The sequence below is a fragment of the Rhinoderma darwinii genome, chromosome 13 (genome assembly GCF_050947455.1).
Source record: "Rhinoderma darwinii isolate aRhiDar2 chromosome 13, aRhiDar2.hap1, whole genome shotgun sequence".
Classification (NCBI taxonomy): Eukaryota; Metazoa; Chordata; class Amphibia; order Anura; family Rhinodermatidae; genus Rhinoderma; species Rhinoderma darwinii.
The window spans coordinates 45,331,073-45,344,065 of record NC_134699.1 but is presented as its reverse complement, the minus strand read 5'-3'; the positions used below and the strand labels follow the sequence as shown (position 1 = coordinate 45,344,065).

Genomic DNA, 12,993 nt, shown 5'->3' with positions numbered 1-12,993 from the left:
AATATTCCTGCTGATGGCAGGAATAATTCTGAGGCGGATTTTGCTACGGAACCCACCAAGCAAAATCCGCCGTGTGAACATAGCCGTAATAGTTTTTTTTTAAAAATCAATTTAAAATATTTAAAGTTATATAGTTACAGAGTCGGTAAGGTTACAAAAAAGACACAGGTCCATCAAGTCCAACCTATAAGGCCCTGTTCACACCGAGTTTTTTTGCATTCCTTCAGGAATTCGGAGGCAGATCTTGACCTGCTTGCACTTCTTGCAGCGTTTTTTTGGCTGTGGCCATTTAGCTCTGCGGTCAAAAAACACTGCGAATACCGCTTTCTCTGACTCCCATTGTCAATGATAGGTCAGAGACAGAAAACGCCAGAAGAAAGAGAAAGAGTTTTTTTCCGCTCGTGGAAAAAAACTGCCTCCGCCTTGTTTTCGGATGTTTTTTGGAGAGGTTTCCGGCACGGTTTTCGCGTCGAAAAAGGCACCAAAAAACGTAGCGTGAACAGGGCCTAATGCTACCGTGTTAATTCAGAGGAAGGCAAAACTCCCATGAGGTTGATGCCAATTGCATTAGGGGAAAAATTCCTCCCCGGCTCCAAATATGGCAATCAGAATAAATCCCTGGATCAACTTCTTATCTCCAGAATCTGGTGCTCATAACCTGTAAGATTATATTTTCAAGAAAGGCACCAAGACCCTTCCTGAACTTGTTCAAAGAATCATCCATCACAACATCCTGTGGCAGAGAGTTCTATAGTCTCACTGCTCTTACAGTAAAGAATCCCCGTCTGTGACGGAGGTGAAACCTTTTCTCCTCTAGACATAGAGGATGCCCCTTGTCCCTGTTACAGGCCGAGGTGTAAAAAAATCAATAAAAAGATCTCTGTACTGTCCAGTTATATATTTGTACATTGTAATTAGATCGTCCCTAAGCCGTCTTATTTCTAAACTGAATAGCCCCAAGTTTGATAACCTTTCTTGGTACTGCAATCCGCCCATTCCCTTAATTGCCTTGGTCGCCCTTCTTTGCACCCGTTCTAGTTCAGCCCTGTCCTTCTTATACATAGGTGCCCAAAATTGTACACAATATTCCATATGTGGTCTGACTAGTGATTTGTATAGATGCAAAACTAGGTTCTTGTCACGAGCATCTATGCCTCTTTTGATTCATCCCATGATTTTATTTGCCTTGGCAGCAGCTGCCTGGTACTGGTTGGTAAAGGTAAATGTACTGTCCACCAACATCCCCAAATCTTTTTCAGTAATAGTTTTACCCAGTGTTTTACCATTTAACGCATAATTGTAAAATCTGTTTCCTCGGCCCAAGTGCATAACCTTACATTACACAATAAACCACAATAAACTTAATTTGCCATTTCTCTGCCCAAACCTCCAGCTTCTCCAAATCCCTCTGTAGTCTTACATTATCCTCCTCTGTGTTGATTACTTTACAGAACTTAGTATCATCTACAAATACTGAAATTATACTTTGTAAACCCTCTACAAGGTCATTTATAACATATTAAAAAGAGGGCCCAATACTGACCCCTGTGGAACCCACTGGTAACAGTGACCCACTCTGAGGATGTACCATTAATAACCACCCTCTCTTTTCTATCACTGAACCAGTTGTTAACCCAATTACACACATTTTCCCCCAGTCCCGGAATTTTCATTTTATATACCAACCTTTTATGTGGCACAAACGCCTTTAAAAAAAAGTCTAGCTATCCCACATCCACAGCCTTACCCAGGTCCAGCCTAGAACTTACCTCCTCATAGAAGATGATAAGATTGGTTTAACAGGACCGATCCCTCATAAGCCCATCCTGATGCTGCGTTAACAGTTTATTTGCATTGAGATACTCGAGAATAGCATCTCTTAGAAAACCCTCAAATACTTTACCCACAATGGAGGTTAAACTTACAGGCCTATAGATTCCGGGCTCACTTTTGGACCCCTTTTTGAATATTGGCACCGCATTTGCTATGCGCCAGTCCTGTGGAACAGACCAAATCATGATAGAATCCTTAAATATCAGAAATAAGAGTCTGTCTATCACGGTACTGAATTCCTGCAGGAGGCGCGGGTGTGTACCATTCAGACCCGGTGATTTGTCTATATTAGTGTTTTTAAGGCGGCGCTGAACTTCTTGCTGGGTTAAGCAGGAGACATTTAATGGAGAATTTACTTTATCCCAAATCATGTCGTCTGACATTGGATACTGTAATGTGTAACTACAGTAGAGAAAAAGGCGTTTAATAGATTGGACTTTTCCTCATCCTCCGCCGTCATACCCAGATTATTTTTGAGAGGGCCAACACTTTCAGTTTTCAGTTTCTTGTTCTTTATGTATTTGAAAAATATTGTTGGGTTATTTCTACCTTCTTTGGTAACGAGTCTCTGTTTCAATCTTTGCTGCCTTTATTTGTCTTTTACACAAGTTATTTTTTTCTTTATAATTATTTAATGCCTCGTCACTACCGGCCTGCTTTAGTAGTTTGAAAGCTTTTGTTTTATCATTTATTGCCCCCTTACTGTTTTATTTAACCTCATCGGTTTCATCCTGTTTTTTTTTTAGCTTAATAAAGTGTTTGTTTTTCACAGGACCTATTTAACCCCTTTAGGACGCAGCTTGTTTTGGCATTCAGGACACAGATGATTTTTGCAAATTGGACATGTGTCATTTTATGTGGGAATAACTTTGGAATGCTTTTACTTATCCAAGTGATCCGGAGCCCGTTTTCTCGTGACATATTGTACTTTGTATTAGTGAAAAAATTTGTTTGGAAAATTCAGTATTTATTTCTGAAAAACTCCAAAATATAGGAGAAAGTTTGCAAAAATTAGCAGGTTTCTAAATGTAAATGTATCTGCTTGTAAAACAGATAGTAATACCACATAAAATAGTTACTATTGATCATTCCCCATATGTCTACTTTATGTTTGCATTGTTTTTTAAATGTCCTTTTATATTTCTAGGACGTTACAAGGCTGAGAACTTTAGCAGCAATTTCTCACACTTTCAAGAAAATTTTGAAAGGCTATTTTTTCAGGGACGAGTTCTGAAGTGGCTTTGAGGGCCTTACATATTAGAAAGTCCCCATAAATCACCCCATTTTGAAAACTGCACCCCTCAAAGTATTCAAAACCGCATTCACAAAGTCTCTTAAAGGAACAGTGTCATTTCTTTTTTACATCAGTTTGGTTTTAGTGTTTTATTAAAAACGTTTATATTTATTTGTGTGTTTGTGTTTTACTATTTTTTATTTTTACACTTTTTCTTCCCTATGGGGGCTGCCATTTTTTTTCCCATTTCTGTATGTGTCGATTAACGACACATACAGACATGGAGTACGGCAGCTACAGTCCCATAGTGAATGTGAACGGGGCCCGTTACATTCACTATGCTGTACGGCGTCTGTGTGGGAACGGCGCATGCGCCGCTCCCACACAGTCCAAGTTGAACTGCGCGCCGTCCGGCGCCATTTTCCTGTAGACTGGAAGTCGCGGCCGGACAGTAAGATTACTACTTCCGGTCGCGGCTTCCGGACTTGTGCACTTGGAGCGGCGGTAGCAGACGGAGCGGACGGACCGGAGGGAGCGGCGGCGACTGGAGCAGGTAAGTTATTTCTATGTATATTCGTGTTTTACTGTGTGTTTACAAGTGTATGTTAACCTACTACACTGTGTGTTAGCTCAAAAAATGGCGACACACAGTGTAGGAGGTTAGACCGTTCAAACCCCTCGTTTCTCCCGGCACTAGCCAGGATAAAGGAGGGGGGGGATGCTGAGAGCTCACTAGAGCGAGTGAGTTTTCCCAAATTTTGCAGCATAAAGCAATGTGGTTGCTTTACCACATGCAATGCTGCAATTTTGGGAATTGCTCCATCTAGTGACCAGCACTGGGAAATATTATAAATTAGAATCTAATTTATAATATTTCCTGACTAGTGAAAAAAAGTAAAAAATTAGAACACTGTTTAATCATTTTTACACTAACTGTTCAATTAAAAAAAAACAAAAAAACTTGCAACACATTCCCTTTAACCCTTTACACAGTTCACAGGAATTAAAGCAAAGTAGGGTAAAATTTTGAAAAAAATATTGTCAAAATTCATTTGTTTTTTTCTACCACAGAAGATTTTAGCAGAAAAATGCAACTTAATATTTATTGCCCAGATTCTGCAGTTTTTAGAAATATCCGACATGTGGCCCTAGTGTGCTAATGGACTGAAATACCGGCCTCAGAAGCAAAGGGACACCTAGTGGATTTTGGGGCCTCCTTTTTGTTAGAATATATTTTAGGCACCATGTCAGGTTTGAAGAGGTCCTGTGGGGTCAAAACAGTGGAAACACCCCCAAAAGTGACCCCATTTTGGAAACTATACTCCTCAAAGTATTTATCTAGGGGTATAGTTAGAATTTTGACCCCACAGGTTTTTTGCTGAATTTATTGGAATTAGTCTGACGATGAAAATCTTTTTTTCTGAAAAAAGATAGAATTTTTTCATTTTTAAAAGGAATACAGGAGAAATAGAACCCCACCATTTGTAAACCAATTTCTCCCGATTACGACAATATCCCATATGTGGTAATAAACTGTTGTTTAGACCCACAGCAGGGCTCAGAAGAGAAGAAGCGCCATTTGGATTTTGGAGCGCAGATATTGCTGGAAATGTTTTTGGGTGCCATGTCGCATTTACAGAGCCACTGAGGTGCCAGTGTAATGGAAACCCCCAAAAAGTTACCCTATTTTGGAAACTACACCCCTTCAGGGAATTTATTTCAGGAAGTAGTTTGATCTCACATTTTGTGGCATTAATGCATAACCGGTGCACAAATGCGTAATTTATAGGACATTTTGTTTCGTATTCAACACATGAAACTAAGGAAACGTACTCCAACATTTAGTGCAGTTTCTCTTGCGTTCAAAAATACCCTCACTTAGGCACCATGCACACGAACGTAAAAACGCCCGTAATTACGGGCCCATAGACTTCTATTGGCCACGGGTATCTTCCCGTATGCTTACGGGAAGGTGCCCGGGCCGTTGAAAAATATGGAACTTGTCCTATTTCAGGCCGTAATTACGGCACGGGCAGGCCCATAGAAGTCTATGGGGCTCCCGTAATTACGGGTGGCTACGTGTGTGCACCCGTAATTATGGGAGAGTTGCTAGGTGACGTCAGGGGACAGTCACTGTCCAGGGTGCTGAAAGAGTTAACTGATCAGCAGTAACTCTTTCAGCACCCGGGACAGTGACTACCGTTAGAGTTAATAGTATTAAAAGTTAACTTACCCAGAACTCCCTGCTTCTTCCTCCAGTCCGGCCTCCCAGGATGACGTTTCATCCCATGTGACCTCTGCAGCCAATCACAGGCCAATCACAGGCTGCAGCGGTCACATGGACTGCCATGTCATCCAGGGAGGTCGGACTGGAAGGACGCGTCACTAAGACAACGGCCGGGGTACGTATGAACTTCTTTTACTTTCAATCGCTGCGGAAACTCTGCCCGAAAGGGCTGCCCCTTCTCTCTATCCAGTACTGATAAAGAGAAGGGGCTGCCGATTAGTGCAGAGAAAACAGGTCCGTAAATACGGGTGGAATACGGGTCGAATACGTGTGACAAAGGACCCGTATTTACGCCAGTATATACGGGAGGAAAAAAATAAGTTTGTGTGTATGGGGCCTTAGGCTGTAATCTGCTGTTTGGCCGCACAATGGGACTCAAAAGCAAAGGAATACCCTCTGGCTTGAATGACTTATAGGCCTCACTCCACACGTAGAGGATTTGAGTTAGCAGAACAATTTAATACCAGAAATGACCCCATTTTGAAAACTACACCCTGAATAGTATTTATTTAGAGGTATAGTGATTAAGTTGACCATATAATTTTTTTTACCTGGAATTACGGGACAGCATAAAACTGAAAGAGCGCCTTGTGGCTTTTTGGGCCTAGTTAGATGAATTCCAGGCACAGTTTATTCGCAGATTTTCTGATGTGATGGAGCAGAAAATACTGTCCTTCAGTATTCATCTAGGGGTATAATGAATTATTTTGTTGTTGTTTTTTTAAGGTATAATTCCAGTTCATAAATGGGCAATAATGTAATGAAAATAGGGGTGAAATTGCCTGCATGTCATAATGGAAAGGCCAAAAAGGGGTAAAAAAAAATGTAGAGAATAAGTCATAAAATTAATAACGTGAAAATAGTCCTTGATACACAACACTGGCTTCTAAGGACAAGTGTCACACTGATAGCCCGTGTCTTTTCGCATTCCGTTTTTATAAACAAACACAACATTTTCTGAAAGCTCGTCTCTTTCTCTCAGTGGGGGGCACTTCCCTTGGGAAGTGATGCCCTGATACAATTCTGCTGGCCTCACTGCTATGGGATGTGGATGCCGCCTCTTCTGCTCGGTCTCTAAAAGGCAAATGTTGAATTACTTTCTCCTGGTATTCATGATGCCGTGCTTGATTCCCTGACTTCCGATAAATAATAAAGGAATTGTACAGCGCTGCTTGTATGAGGTGCACTGCAGCCTTCTTATACCATACGCGGGTATTCCTCATTGCGCCATGTGTTGGTTATATTCCGAGGGCTGTAGCATTACATCCTCTTACTGGAACAGGGGTGCTGCTGTCCCCATGAATGGACGTGATGATAAAAACATATTTTTTATCCCTAAATTTGGTCACCCTCACAGTCCCGTTACACAAGGACTTGCGATCACCGGGTCTCAATTTTTGGTCAACCAGATTGTTTAGGGAGGCCTTTTTGATTCCTCCGTATTGTGCCACAAGCTTTCAAATAGACAGTGGAAAAGTGGGATGCTTGTATATAAGTGGTCTATATAAAAAAAGTATAAACCTGTATCTAGCAGGGGGTATAAAGATCCCATACAATTTTGCCGCCTGTATTGAGGACTGTTGGGCAGATTTGGGAGTCCTTTCCATCATAAATTCAAAATCTGTGAGTGTACCCACTTTCACTCCGACAGAGCTTATACATTTTTATCCTGTATTTTGCTTGGCAAATATTGCCTAAATCTAAGCCTTCCTTTGAACAGCACAAGCGACTCATCTATGGCAATATTTTTATTTGGGGTGTATGCTTCTAAAAATGTTTCACTCAGAAGTGTAATAAGCGGCCTAATTTGAAATAACCTGTCCTCGTTGGGGTCACCAGGCGAAGGGCGCTGGCTGTTATTATTGTAATGGAGGAACCTTAATACTGCCTCAAAGCGTATTCTCAGCATTACAGCGCTATACATTGGGGGAACGTATAAAACGTCGGTCGACCAGTAGGGCCGTATGGTTGGTTTCTTAATAAGCCCCATATAAACCCCTTCCCGCTCAGCTCAGTACTATTAAGTCGGGCTGAGCACATCGTTCGCGCTCAGCTCAGTAATAGTACTGACCTGAGTTAACACGGCGCCATCTTTCCCCGGCAGCAGGCTATCACAGCTCAGTGTGCAGAGACCGATCGCGGAGGTCCCCGCCGATAAACCCCTTAGAGGCCGCGTTCAATAGCGATCGCGGCTTCTTAGGGGGTTAAACCACCATCAAAGGCCCACTACATGATAGCGGGCGGCGATGGTGGCTATGGCAACCGGAGGCCTAACAATGGCGTCTGACTATGCCATCTACGGAAGCTTAGTGGATCCTGACAAAGTCAAGACCCACTATGCTTGCTGTCAGCGAGCAGCTGACTACTCTAATACACTGCCCTATGCATGTAGTGCAGTGTATTCGATTTGAGAACAGGGCCTCCTGCCTTCAAGTCCCCTAGTGGAACAATGTAAAAAAGTTGTGTAAAAATAAGAACATAAAAGTTTTAAAAGTGATAAAAGTAAACATCCCCCTTTTTCCCTCATCAGTCCTTTATTATTAATAAAAATAAACAAACAAATAAACTATACATAATTGGTATCGCCGCGTCCGTAACGGCCTGATCTACAAAATTATGTTGTTATTTATCCCGCGCGGTGAACGCCATAAAATAAAATAATAATAAACCGTACCACAATCACAATTCTTTGGTCACTTCACCTCCCAAAAAATGGAATAAAAAGAGATCAAAAAGTCGCATGTACCGAAAAATGGTCCTGATCGAAACTACAGTTCGTTACGCAAAAAACAAGTCCTCGCACGGCTTTATTGATGGAAAAATAAAAACGTTATGGCTCTTAGAATAAGGTAACACAAAAGTAAATGATTTTTTTACAAAAAGTATTATTTTATTGTGCAAACGCCATAAGACATAAAAAACTATAAACATCTGGTATCGCCGTAATCGTATCGCCCCGCAGAATAAAGTGAATATGTCATTTATAGCGCACGGTGAACGCTGTAAAAAAAATAGAATAAAAAACAATAGTAGAATTGCTGTTTTTTAGTCACCACACCACCTAAAAATAGAATAAAAACTGACCAAAAAGCCGCATGCACCCCATGAAAACTACAATGGATTCCTCAAGGGGTCTAGTTTCCAAAATGGGGTCACTTTTGGGGGGTTTCCACTGTTTTGGCATCACAAGACCTCTTCAAACTGGACATGGTGCCTAATAAAAAGGAGGCCTCATAATCCTCTAGGTGCTCCTTTGCTTCGGAGGCCGGTGCTTCAGTCCTTTACCGCACTAGAACCACATGTGGGATATTTCTCAAAACTGCAGAATCTGGGCAATAAGTATTAAGTTGCGTTTCTCTGGTAAAACCTTCTGTTTTACAAAAAAGATGGAATAAAAAGGATTTTCAGAAAAAAACAACAAATATGTAAATTTCACCGCTACTTTGCTCTAAATTCCTGTGAAACACCTAAAGGGTTAATAAACTTTCTAAATTCTGTTGTGAATACTTTGAGGGGTCTAGTTTCTAAAATGGGGTATTTGATAGGGGTTTCTAATATATGGGCCCCTCAAAGCAACTTCAGAACTGAACTGGAACCTAAAAAAATAAATAAATTAGGCAATACTTCGCTTCTTACATTATACTGATAATGAGCCGTGCCCACCCCGAGATGACGCCAGTCTTGACTGTTTGTATAAACGGAGACCCCTATTAGAGCGTTTCAGTGCCGTTTTCCCAAGCATACACCCCTGAGAATTGTATTTCTATTGATGAGTCCTTGGTACATTTTAAAGGGAGGATTCAATTCCGCCAGTACCTGCCGGGTAAGAGGGCAAGGTATGGCGTGAAGATGTATAAGCTGTGCGACAGGGCATCAGGGTATACCTACAGATTTAGGATATATGAAGGGAAGGACACCAGTATTCAGCCCCCAGAATGCCCCCCCTTAGTGGGACTTAATGCAAAAATTGTGTGGGATTTGGTGCACCCACTGCTGGACCAGGGTTACCCCCTCTACCTGGATTATTTTTATATCAGCATCCCACTCTTCAAGTGCCTCGCTTCCAGAAGTCCTGCGGCATGCGGCACTGCTAGAAGAAATCTGAGAGACCTCCCTAAGACTCTGCTTGGGCAAACAAGAAGCGGTGAGAGTAGGGCACAATCTAGCAGCAACATATTGTGTGTCAAGTACAAGGACAAGAGAGATATCCTTGTATTGACAACAATACATGGCCACACCAGTACCCATGTACCTGTACGAGGTACCAGTACAGAGACCCCCAAACCAGACTGCATCCTGGACTACAATAGGTACATGGGAGGGGTGGACTTGTCAGATCAAGTCCTGAAGCTCTACAGCGCCATGCGGTGTGGTATAAGAAGCTGGCCGGGCACCTCATACAGATGGCATTGTACAATGCGTACGTGCTACGTCGATGTGCAGGCCAGACGGGAACTTTCCTCGAATTTCAAGAGGTGGTTATCAAGAAGACCAAGAAGGGGGGGCACCCAGTACTTCTGGAAGCGGGGCCACATGCATCGTACCAGGGCAACACTTCCAGGAGAAGTTCCCCAAACTGGCAAGAAGGGAAAAAGTCAGAAGAGGTGCAGAGTCTGCTCAAAGAGGGGGGATAAGGAAGGACACAATAAACCAATGTAACACATGTCGCAAAAAAGCAGGGCTCTGTATGAAAGTGTTTTAAAATGTATCATACATCCTTTGATTTTTAATCTACCCAAGTTTTACTTACCCTGATGCACTCCGCACAGCTTATCCCCCCTTGTCTTTCCCTTCTGAGCCCTGCTGTGTGCCCAGGCAGCTGATAACAGCCACATGTAGGGTATTGCCGTACCCGGGAGAACCCACATTACAGTTTATGGGGTGTATGTCTCGGGTCAAAATGCTAAATGAATGCCTTAAAGAGGCTCTGTCACCAGATTATCAAACCCCTATCTCCTATTGCATGTGATCGGCGCTGCAATGTAGATAAATCTAACGTGTGTTTATTTTTTTTAAAACGATCATTTTTGGCCAAGTTATGAGCAATTTTATATTTATGCAAATGAGCCTTTCTAATGGACAACTGGGCGTGCGTTCTCTTATTTCCAACTGGGCGTGTCTTCTCTTATTTCCAACTGGGCGTGTCTTGTGTGTGTAACATCTGGGCGTGTTTACGTGTTTTACTAGCTGGGCCTTGTGAATAGAAGTGTATGATGCTGACAAACACTTCTATTCACAACGCCCAGTTAGTAAAACAAGTAAACACGCCCAGATGTTACACACACAATACACGCCCAGTTGGAAATAAGAGAAAACACTCCCAGTTGTCCATTAGAAAGGCTCATTTGCATAAATATAAAATTGCTCATAACTTGGCCAAAAATGATCGTTTTTAAAAAAAAAATAAATGTTACTGTACTCTACATTGCAGCGCCGATCACATGCTATAGGAGATAGGGATTTGATAATCTGGTGACAGAGCCTCTTTAAGGGGTGTAGTTTTTAAAAGGGGGTCACTTGTCGGGGGTTTCAACTGTACTGGTACCTCAGGGGCTTCTGCATACATGACTTCGAAACAGAAAATTCCCAGTAGGCCAAATGGTGCTCCTTACTTTCTGAGCCCTCCAATGGGCCCAAACTGCAGTTTCTCACCACAAATGGGGTATTGCAGCACTCAGGACAAATTGGAAACAAAATTGGGTATTTTATTTCTTGTGAAAACAAATAATTTTGAGCCAAAACGACATCTTATTGGAAAAAATTATTTATTTTTTTAAAATTCCCAGCCCAATTCAAATAAATTCTGTGAAAAAACTGTGGGGTCTAAATGGTCACAACACCCATACATTAATTCCTTGAGGGGTGTAGTTTCCAAAATGGGGTCACTTCTGGTGGGTTTCCATTGCTTTGATACCTCTGGGGTTCTGCAAATGCGACATGGCACCCGAAAACCAATCTAGCAAAATTTGCACTCCAAAGAACACACAGCGCTCCTTCCCTTCTGAGGCCTCCCATGGGCCCAAACGTCACACCCCCTAGACAGAATCCGGAAGTGTGGAATGTTTCACAAGACAAAAAGCTGCAAAAAAGGTACTTTGAAGTGAAAAAAATTGCTAGGAGTAATGAAGTCACATTGAGGGACATAATAGCAATTTAAATATTATTTTTTTTTGCGAATGTTTAGCTACGCTTTAATGACCAAGCAATTTGTTACGCAATTCTCCTGTGGATTTTCGGGGGAATTGCGGCCGCAAAAGCACGTTCGTGTGCATGGGGCTTTATTATGGGGAAAAAGGCAGTTATTGTTTAATGTGAAACTTTTATTTTGTAACTTTTTTATTAACTTTTTTTTTTCTCCCACTAGGGGACCTGAAGGCATGATGCCCTGATCGCTATTCTAATTCACTGCACTACCTACATAATGCAGTTTATTAGCGCCGTCATCTATTCACTGACAGCAAGCCTATTAGACTTTGCCTCCCGGCGGGGCCTAATCGGCTTCCGTACTAGGAGGCCATTGTTAGGTCTCCGGCTGCCATTAGCAACCTTTGGGTGCGCTCTAACCACCTAGACGTAGCGATCGCTTTTCATCGCTGCATTTAAGGGTTTAATCAACTGGATATTTTGAGATGGGGTGGTGAACAATAAATAGCGATCCTGGCATTGTTTTTTATAAAAAAAAATTGCGGTGTTCACAGTGCCGGAAAAATAACATTATAGTTTGGGTGGTTACGATTGCGATGATACCAAATATGTGTACTTTTTTTTAACATTTAGATTTTTTTCCTATAATAAAATACTTACTATTAATTCCCTAACCTGACTCCTTTCCTTGGCCCCCCCTTTTACATTAGTCATGAGAACTTGACCCCTCATTCAGCAGTATCCCCCACACTCCTTGCACCCTAATGCACTTCATGTCCGTCATACACAGACGCTGGCTGGTGACGGCTCATGCAGCTTTATGTGTATTACCCCATATGTATAAAAGATGGCTGGACCATTGTACTTAATAAGCACTTTTTACATTTTGTGTCTCCCTTATTTCCTCATAGATTGTAAGCTCTTGTGAGCAGGGTCCTCACTCCACTTGTTTGAATTATTAGTTAGTTCTGTCAATATGTAATGTCTGATATTATCTGTACATGTTCCCTCTAAATTGTAAAGTGCTGCGGAATATGTCGGCGCTATATATAAATAAAAAGATTATTATTACCAGTATAGGAAAAAAGGCATTTTTTGTTTTTTCAACTTATGTCTTTTATACATTTTTATTAACTCTTTTTTGTCCCAGTAGGGGACTTGAAGGCCTGCACCTCTGATCTTTATTCTAATACATTGCACTACCCACGTAGTGAAATGCATTAGAGCGGTCAGACATACACTGACAGCAAGCCTATTAGGCTCCGCCTCCGGTTGGGGCCTAATGGGCTTCCATAAGTGGCAGACCAGGAGGCCTATTGTTAGGCCTCTGGTTCTACAAACCACTAAGATGCCGTGATCGCTTTTGATAAGCGGCATCTAGGGGGTTAATGGCAGGGATCGGAGCTAGCTTAATTCCCTGCCGTTACAGCAGGGTGTCAGCTGACACACACGACTGACGGCGCAGGCTCGCCTTCTGAGTCTGCACCCTCTTCTG

At 42.0% G+C, this 12,993-nt stretch overlaps 1 protein-coding gene across 2 annotated transcripts in view; it reads right to left on the bottom strand.

Moving 5' to 3' along the window:
- UNK (unk zinc finger) overlaps window positions 1-12,993 on the bottom strand; it is a 48,053-nt gene that overhangs the window by 27,881 nt on the left and 7,179 nt on the right. The window lies entirely within an intron of this gene.